General features: G+C 47.2%; 1 long non-coding RNA gene across 1 annotated transcript in view; it reads right to left on the bottom strand.

Moving 5' to 3' along the window:
* LOC113458488 overlaps nucleotides 1–1,227 on the bottom strand; it is a 6,885-nt gene extending 5,658 nt beyond the window's left edge. Inside the window, exon 1 of the long non-coding RNA XR_003378864.1 lies at nucleotides 1,116–1,227. This is a non-coding gene — a long non-coding RNA (uncharacterized LOC113458488). The remainder of the gene's footprint in view (nucleotides 1–1,115) is intronic.
* Nucleotides 1,228–8,969: the final 7,742 nt, after the last annotated feature.

Below are 8,969 nucleotides of genomic sequence, written 5' to 3'. Positions count from 1 at the left end.
AAAAAAAAAAAAAAAAAAAAGAAAGAAAGAGAGAGTAGTTTATATTACAATGTGTTTATTATTCTTTCTTAACTGGTTTACTCTTTTTTCTTAAATTTATTCTTACAAGAAATTCTCTAGTCCAGTAGTGGTGGTGCACACCTTTAATCCCAGCACTCGAGGGAGGCAAAAGCAGGCCAGCCTGGTCTACAGAGAGAATTCCAAGACAGTCAGGACAACAAGGAGAAACCCTATCTTGAAAAAACAAAAAACAAAACAAGAAAGAAAGAAAGAAAGAAAGAAAGAAAGAAAGAAAGAAAGAAAAAGAAAAGACAGCACCAAACCAGACCTTCCGTTTCAGATTCACCTTTTTACTCAAGAGCTGGAGAAGATGGCTTAGCAGTTAGAGGAGTTTAGTTCTCAGCACCCAAACCACGCTGCCTGTATCCCCAGGTCCAAGGGAATCAGGACCCCACACCCCTTATCCTTACAGTTAGAGAGGAGGATGAGCGTGCTCACGTTTGCACACACCTTATCCTTACAGTTAGAGAGGAGGATGAGCGTGCTCACGTTCTCACACACCTTATCCTTACAGTTAGAGAGGAGGATGAGCGTTTCCGTTTGAGGGGAAACAGGTCGGAGATAGGAGGGTCGGATTGTCCACCTGATGGGCAGGAGGATCAGCCCACTGAAGTGTGGGTGTGGGGAAGGCGAAGGACCCTTTCTGCAAACCCTCCCAGGCTCGTTCCCAAGGCCGGGGTGGGGGGCGGGGGAGACAGGCTTGTGGAGGTGGTGGTGATAGAAAAGACTGCTGTAAACTGCTATAAATCTTGAAATAGGCATAGACCAAGGTCCCTCTCGCTCTGCAGGGCAAAGCCAGCTTGGCTCCTGGTTGTAAACTATGAAGAGAGTGAACTGGGATCTGCTTTACAGGATCCCAGATCCTGCGCAGAAAAGAGGAACCAACGCAAAATAGTGAGCGATGCAGCCGGCTATCTATCTAGCAGAAGGCAGGAAGCTGTTCACAGGCCTAGTGCCACTTCAGCGAGGATCACACGGGGGTCACACATCCTGCCCAAGCTTTTAATTATGTCCAGCTTTTCCCTGCCCATCAGTTCCCTGCCAGAGCCACCAACCTGGGGATCCTGTGCCAAGACGGTGTCATTCTGAGCCTTATCTCGGTTGCTAGAAACGCGGGAGAAAGTGGGGTCCCCCGGGCGGTTGCCGAACTTGGATCCCGCCCCAGCGGCGCGCAGGCTTCCGGATGGCTCCGAGGAGCCCCAGGGCGCCGACTGGCAGCCGGCTGCGGGCCTGCCTTCCAAGCCCGCCAGCCTGTGGTCCCCGGCAGATGTCAGTCTGGGAACAGGAAGCAAGCCTGTTTGGGGTTTCTAAAAATAAATAAATAATAACCACAGGCACAAGAACGATCTTTTATCCCTCAAAAAAAATTTTTAAAAAATGCTTTAATGACGCGGCATTTAGCACATTGGGGGTTTGCATTGTTTTCAATTATGCGCAGTTCTGAAAGGAGAGCACGGACCCTGAGCCGGAATGGGGGATTGTGGGACTGCGGGTCTTGTACTGTTTTAAACATTCGCTTTGCTTCTTTAAGGAGAGGACTGTAAAACAGAAATAATGATATATTATTGTAGCACTGCGGAGTAACACTAACATTGCCGTTGAAACCTAGAATTTGAAATAAAGATGGAAATACTTATTTGTGCATACTTTTTGTTTTAGAAAAATGATTCAGAAAGAGGCAAAAGGCCTCCTTGAGAGTGCACGCCCCTGGCTAAGGCTTCCGAGATCCAAGAAGCCAGTTCCCAGATCCTGGCCAGGTCCCTGAGGACAAGGGAACACCAGCTCTCAGCCCTGCACGGGTCTGGCGCTCTTGTGGTCTGCTCAATGCCACCAGGATGTTCTCTCCTTCTCTTTCTTGTTTCCTAAAAAAAGGGAGAAGACAGCAGGAAATAGATCTTAGGAAGACACACTTAGTTTGGTATGGGACCTGGATGCTTGGAGTTCTCTCGCCTTTGCCTTAAAAAAAAAAAATGTAACCAATAACAAGAGACTGGGGAGATGGTTCAACAGTCAGGAATGCCTCCTGCTCTTCCTGACCTGAGTTCTGGTCCCAACACCCACATGGGTGACTCACAACCACCTGTAGCTCCAGTTACACACACACACACACACACACACACACACACACACACACACAATTTAAAATAATGAAAATAAACCTTAAAAAATCTCATCAAAAGTAATTTATGCTTGAGTTAAAAAAGAAAGTGGATATATAATCGAAACGTGTTTTCATTAGGCAGTAATGTGTAGGAGGTAGGCTAGAAAGAGGCTGGGTGAGCTAGCCAGAGAGAGGAGCAGATCCTAGGGTTTCTCTCCAGCTGGCAGGGTCTGAGAATGTCACTCCGTGTGGAGGGCCAACATGGCATGCCCAAAGCCTTGGTGCCATCCCCAGGACCTCAGAAAACAGAGCCAACAGACCAGCTGGGCCACCCGGTTTGCTGCGCTGTGCTGCAGTGTTGGAGCTTAAAAGTTAAGGCGCCTCTGCTGTCTTGGTTGTAGGAGGGGCTTTAGGTGCTTCAGGGAACAGAGACTGAATAACAAGTAGCGACAGGTGGCAGGCACACCACGCCTGGTTCCCATCCGGACTTTCTCTTCCCCTTCTGGGAGGGAGAAGGTTAAGACCCCAAGTTTCCCTCTGGTTAGCTAAATCAAACATCACAGCTTACCATATTGGGAGTGAATGGCCTCTGGAAATGTTTCTTTAAAGGCACAATCACCCAGCCAGGCCTGATACTGCTTGTGTGTGACCCATTTCCTGAATATGGCGCTGCCCAGAAGCCAAGTTCTTTCCCAAGGTTTAGCCACATGCTAAACTCCTAAACTACCCAACATCTTTACCATGGAGCATCCTTGCAGAAGAACAATCTTTTCTCAAAAGCACAGGCTGACAGCCCAGCTCCACAGCCTCCATGAAACCTAGCAAGGTAAGTCCTTACCCCATTATGGATTGACCACAGGGCTCCCCCATTGAGTTCCCTGAAGTGACACAATTCAAACATGCGTCATTGTCCCCAGCACGCACAACAATAATGTTTGAAGAGTGGATGGGTTGGAAGTGTGGGGAAAGGATTTATTCAGGACATTGTCCCGGTCCTGTAGAGTGGGCACAGTCACTCCCACTTTAATAAACGACAAAACCGCGGGTCAGAGAAGTTCCGCCACCTGACACAGCCAGGAAGGGACAGCGTCAGAAGTGGAATCCAGGTCTGTCTGACTCTCCAGCCCACCTGCTAACGGTCTGACCACTGAGTTATTTTTCCCACACACTTGCAGGGCAAACTCCTGGAGTTAGGACCCCTGGGTCAAAGGTAAATACATAGTGGTCTTACTAAATATCTCCAAATTCCTTCCAAAGAGATTGTGCCACTTTCTGTGCTCACCCAGGAAGAGGAGGAGGCCCCTTTCCCTGCAGTCATGCTACCAGAATGCCTTACACACTTCTGGCACCCTGGCAGGTTGATAGGCTAGGGTGCTTCTACTTGGCCTTTACGGCAGTGTGGGTGGAAGCTGACACATTTCCATATTTTCTTTTTTTTAATATATATTTATTATGTATACAATATTCTGCCTGTGTGTATGTCTGCAGGCCAAAAGAGGGCACCAGACCCCATTACCATGTGGTTGCTGGGAATTGAACTCTGGAAGAACAGGCAGTGTTCTTAACCTCTGAGCCATCTCTCCAGCCCACATTTCCATATTTTCAAAGTCTATTTAGCAACATCTATTTTATGTGCGGGTAAGCTATCTATGCCTTTTGCCTGACTTCCTATCAAGTTGTGACATTTTTCTCCAACATTTAAATGTCCCTCATATCCCTAATATCACAGCTAAACCCGTACCCACGATAAATTTGACAAGAATTTTCTCACAACCTTTAATGTCCTTGAGAGGCAACCATTTCTGAATAAGGTCATTGAATTTATTAACGTTTTTCTTTCGCTGCATTTAGAGGTTTTATTTCTCATTAGAAAACATTCATTTGAGTGTTAGGTTGAGCTCAGACAGGGTTTCATGCGTTGTGACACTTAATGGCGTCCCCTCAATCCTCTCTTTTTGTGTTGTCAAGGTGCTCTAAGATTCTGGGGTCCAAACCCAGAGTCTCTAGAGGGACTGAGGTATACATCACCATGACCAATAGACTGTCTCCCTTTGTGAGACACAACAATAAGGCTTGTTTTTAAACCTTCTGCCAAGCAGGCGACGCGAGAAGTGGGCGCCACCAGCCTAACTGGTTTCTTCTCATCTGATCTCTTTGGAGGAAAGGAACCCAGGTTAAGGATCCTTAGTACTCGTTGGGGAGGGTGTGCCTCGTGTCCCCCGCTATAACCTGGAACGGCAGGTGTGTTGCACACACAGTTCGAATCATGGACTTCCCCCACACCCAGGATATAAATAAATCCTCCCGAGTTTCCCCCTAACATTTTTATGGTTTATGATTCACATCAGGATTTCTGATCCACTTGGCATTTATCCTGGTGAACGACAAGAAGTATGGGCCCAGTTTTCTGGGCAAGGCGATCCCCCCCTCCCCCCGTGGAACAGTAGGAGAAACGAGTGTCAATCCTAAAGGTGCAGGCCTCAAAGTTCGTCTCTGCAGACGTTTGGCGAGAAACGTGAAGTCTTCAAAAGATAAAAGAAATGACTCCAGATGTAACCAACCTAGAAAACATCCTTCTGGAAAGTTCCCCTCATCTTCACAGCCTTAGATTCTGGAGGCGAGCTTCGTGTTTCTCTCCTGCGTTGGAAAATATTTGCCCCCACGTCTACGTTCCCACTGGAGGTCCACACGGACCCCGGTGTGTGTACTGCCTCCTTTGCAGGGATGTCACCAGGCCGAGGGGTAAATATGGGACAGAGAGGGAGAAAAGGAGCCCTGACCGGGGCTTCTGGAGGAGCCTGCAGCTGGGAATGACAAGATGTAGGTTTTCATTCCAGGACAGTGACCAGCTGGCCCAGTTACTGCAGGCACCTGATTGGCCGTCTGCCCTTTCGTTTCCCCATATATAAAATGGGGCAATATCAAGCCTGCCTCTGGGCAAAGCGTGCCAAGGGGATAAGACAATCCATGTGTTGCAGAGTAAGAGCTGTGCCAACATGCTTTCCCGGTCAGCACGAGTTGCTTTGCCCTGTGTGGGTGTGTCTCTCTTGAATACAGAACAGACATTAGAACTGGTGGCTGAAGGCTGATTTCTCTTTAGAGGGTGAATTTTGCACCTCTATTCATTCTTTTGAGAAAACAGGCTAGGTTTTTTTTTTAATAAATTCATAGTTTATGAGTCTACATTTTTAAAGATTTACTTATTATATATAATATTATGTCTGCATATATGCCTACTCACCAGAAGAGGGCACCAGACCTCATTACAGATGGTTGTGAGTCACCATGTGGTTGCTGGGAATTGAACTCAGGACCTCTGGAAGAGTAGCCAGAAGCCAGTGCTCTTAACCCCTGAGCCATCTCTCCAGCCCAACAGGCTAGTTTAAACTGAGCTGCTGAAGAGCCCTAGGAGAATCACACAGAACTTTTATCACCAGCCCTTCTAAAGCTGTATATGGAATGTTGTATGTGTATGATTTTTCACATGTCCGAATTCTGAAGGGGTTCATGGGTCAAAGTGCTTAAGAACCATAACCATGGAAAGGGGAGCCAGGCTGGCCCCAGGGTTTCTCTCCAATCTGTTTCTGCAGCGGCTTAAGCTGGTGCTAATTCCCTCTCCTAACCCTAGACAGGCTTTTGTGTCTATTAATGTCACTTCTGGTTGTAGCTGATCTGAAAAGAAAGAGAAAAGAGACGTAGGCAGAACGCAGGGTATCTAGGAACCAAAGACAAAGTTCCAAGGCCAGATGGCTCCAGAGACAGCCTGACAAACAGGTCGGAATGCCCCCTAGATGAACAGACCATGCCACAGTGGTGTTCTTTCTATTCCCGAAGTGTGTGGAGCTATACCCCAGGGCCTTGGTTGACTCTCTTTTATTTAACTAGAATATGTTGTCCAAGATCTCCTTTAAATGGCACCTTCTCATCCTTGAGGTCTCAAATGGAACTGATTGCCTTAGAAACATCCTTCCTGGTCACCGATTTCCACAGCCCACCCATACCATTTCCAAAGAGTGGTGGTCAGCATGAAAAAGGAGCTTTTTAAATATTGTCTAACTTGGTTTTTCCCACACAGCCCGGACCCCTCCCATCTGAATGGAAACACCTTTTGAACCATGGTACTAATCCCAGAGTCCACACCAACATCTCATGCAAACTGCATGGCCGTTGCACACTTATGAATGGGTGCACATAGCATGAACAGAGCTGTATGTTCCGGTTAGAAATGCCATGTCAGCGTCTTTGACTTCCTCTGGGTGCCCGTGTTCTCAAATGTGCTCTACTAAAAACTTGTCCACACCTGTCCCTCTATCCCGTCCGCTCCCCTGCTTGGGACTGCTGACTTAATATCATGCTAGTAACAGAACAACAAGCCTTTCCCTGAAGCCAGGCCTCCCTAACACTCAGTTTACCCTGCTCCAGCCTGCAGCTGCCCTCAGTCACGTGCACCCCACTTTCCTGGGACAGTCCCTTGTGCACCTTCTCTTGCTGTTCTTGGAATCAACATCTTTCTCAGAGTCGCCCCAGGCTTGGCTTTCCCAATCCGCCGACCATGCTATCTATCTCTGCGGTGGACTCAAGGATGAGGTCCTGCTCCTTGGAAATCCCCCTGAAGCTGGTGGACTTTTGAAGGACACAGAGTAATGCCGGTGTGAGGAGGAGATGGAGGACGTGGGCAAGAGGAGAGCTCTAAAGATGACTCAGGGAAGGTCACAAACAGTCTCCCACAGAGGAAAGGAACCAGGCCTCTGGCTGGGTCTTAAAGAGCCTGGGGCAAAAAAAAAAAATATGACTGTCCTAAGTCTAATAAAGCCAAATCCTTGAAAGAGCTGGAATGATGCTGATTGAAGGGAACAAGGCAATCCTTGTCCCTTATAACACAGCCATGTATCTGATAATTGCCCAGATGTGATCTGGTAGATTGTGTTGTAATCACAGAAAGAAGAGAAACCCAAGTAAGATGGAAGATCTTGACTTTGGCAAGAGAGCACACTACTGCCCACAGTTGTTGATGTACCTTTTCTCTTTCATCAAAAGCCGTTGCCAAATGGTTGGGCAGGCATTCCCAAGGAACCCTTCATTCCTCAGGACTGTCTCAGCTGTCCAGGTAGCTGCCTAGGCTGCTCTCAGCAAAGACACACAATGTGGGATTCCCATCTCTATGCTGAGAATACATTTTCTTGCCATTAGTTAATAAAGAAGCTGTTTCGGCCAATGGCTTAGCAGAAGAAAGCCAGGCAGAAAATCCCAACAGAGATTCAGAGAGAGAGAGAGAGAGAGAGAGAGAGAGAGAGAGAGAGAGAGAGAGAGAGAAGCCAGAGTCAGGAAGACACCATGTAGCCACTGAAGGAAACAAATGCCAGGCGGAACCTGACTGGTAAACCATGAGCCTCGTGGTAAAATATAAAATAATAGAAGTGGGTTAATTTAAGATGTAAGAGTGAGTTAATAAAAAGCCTGAGCTAATAGGCCAATCAGTGTTTTAATTAATATAGTTTCTGTGTGAATATTTCGGGAAACAAGCAAGCAACCTCTGTCTACAGACATACATCAGACACTGTGTGTCAGTCACTATTATTAAGAATGTTTAAGTGTGCCAGGTGGTGGTGTTGCACACCTTTAATCCCAGCACCTGGGAGGCAGAGGCAGGCGGATCTCTAAGTTTGAAGCCAGTCTGATCTACAGAGAGAGTTTTAGGACAGCCAGGGCTATTACATAGGGAAGGCTTGTCTTGAAAAAAAAAAAACAAAAAACTTTAAACTTAATGCCAGGTGCCTAAATTCTGCTTTTGGCTAAGAGCACGTATTCTTGCAGAGGACCTCAGCTCAGCCAGCACCCACTCACAGCACCCATAACTCCAGAGTAGCTGACACCCTCTTCCGACCTTCTCTGGCATCAGGCCCACTTGTGGTACACATACATAAAACAGATGCATGCAAAGCGGTCAAACTCATCATGTAAATCAATTTGAAAAAGGGTTTTTTAAGATTCAACCTCTGTAGATCCTTTCGTTTTGCACCATAAACTATCTTAGCAGGAAAAAAAAAAAAAGCTTTCCTGAAATGCGTCAATTCTGTTCTTAAAAGGGCTCAGCGACTTATTTCTGTCACTCTCATAGACACTGAAAAAGCAGCAGGGTCTAGTCAGGCTCAGCTCCGTCATGGAGAAATGACTCCCGCCAGGTGTTGCCTAGAGGGGGTGCCATGTTGCTTTGCAGCAAAGAAGCGCAACTCGAGGGATCGAATGGTCAGGTGAGTCTGTAAGAAAGTAGACGCGCTTCAGCTAAATTCGACAGTAAGAGATTGCTTAAGAGCCAGCCATTTCCTGGACAAAGAACTTAAAATGATGATTGATGAAAGAGGAACTGTAACTCATCCCCTAAGATGTGGACAAACAGTTGGTTCCTCTGGTAATCCAGGAAACGACAATTCTAACGGCACCAATTCACAAACCAGTCTGTCCTGTGGAAAGGCAGGAGGGCGAGCACCTTGGGTAGGGCATCAGGGGTCTGGCAGTGTTGGTTCTGAGGTGGGTGCTGTTTACTCGGAAATGTTCACTGTGAGAAAGAAGTCCATTTCTTAAGGAGAAGCAGATTTTCTTTCTTTCTTTTTTTTTAGCTTTTTTTTTTATTAAGAAAGAAAAAAAAATTTCCACCTCCTCGCAGCCTCCCACTCCTCCCACTTTCCCCCCCTCCCAACCTCCCCACCTCCTAACCTCCCCCCCTCCTCTCCCCCTCCCTCTCGAGTCTGAAGAGCAGTCAGGGTTCCCTGCCCTGTGGAAAGTCCGAAGTCCTCCCCCCTCCATCCTG

This window comes from Microtus ochrogaster, chromosome 4 (genome assembly GCF_000317375.1).
Source record: "Microtus ochrogaster isolate Prairie Vole_2 chromosome 4, MicOch1.0, whole genome shotgun sequence".
NCBI lineage: Eukaryota > Metazoa > Chordata > Mammalia > Rodentia > Cricetidae > Microtus > Microtus ochrogaster.
Note: the sequence above shows the minus strand (reverse complement) of the source record. Positions and strands in the feature narration are given on the sequence as shown.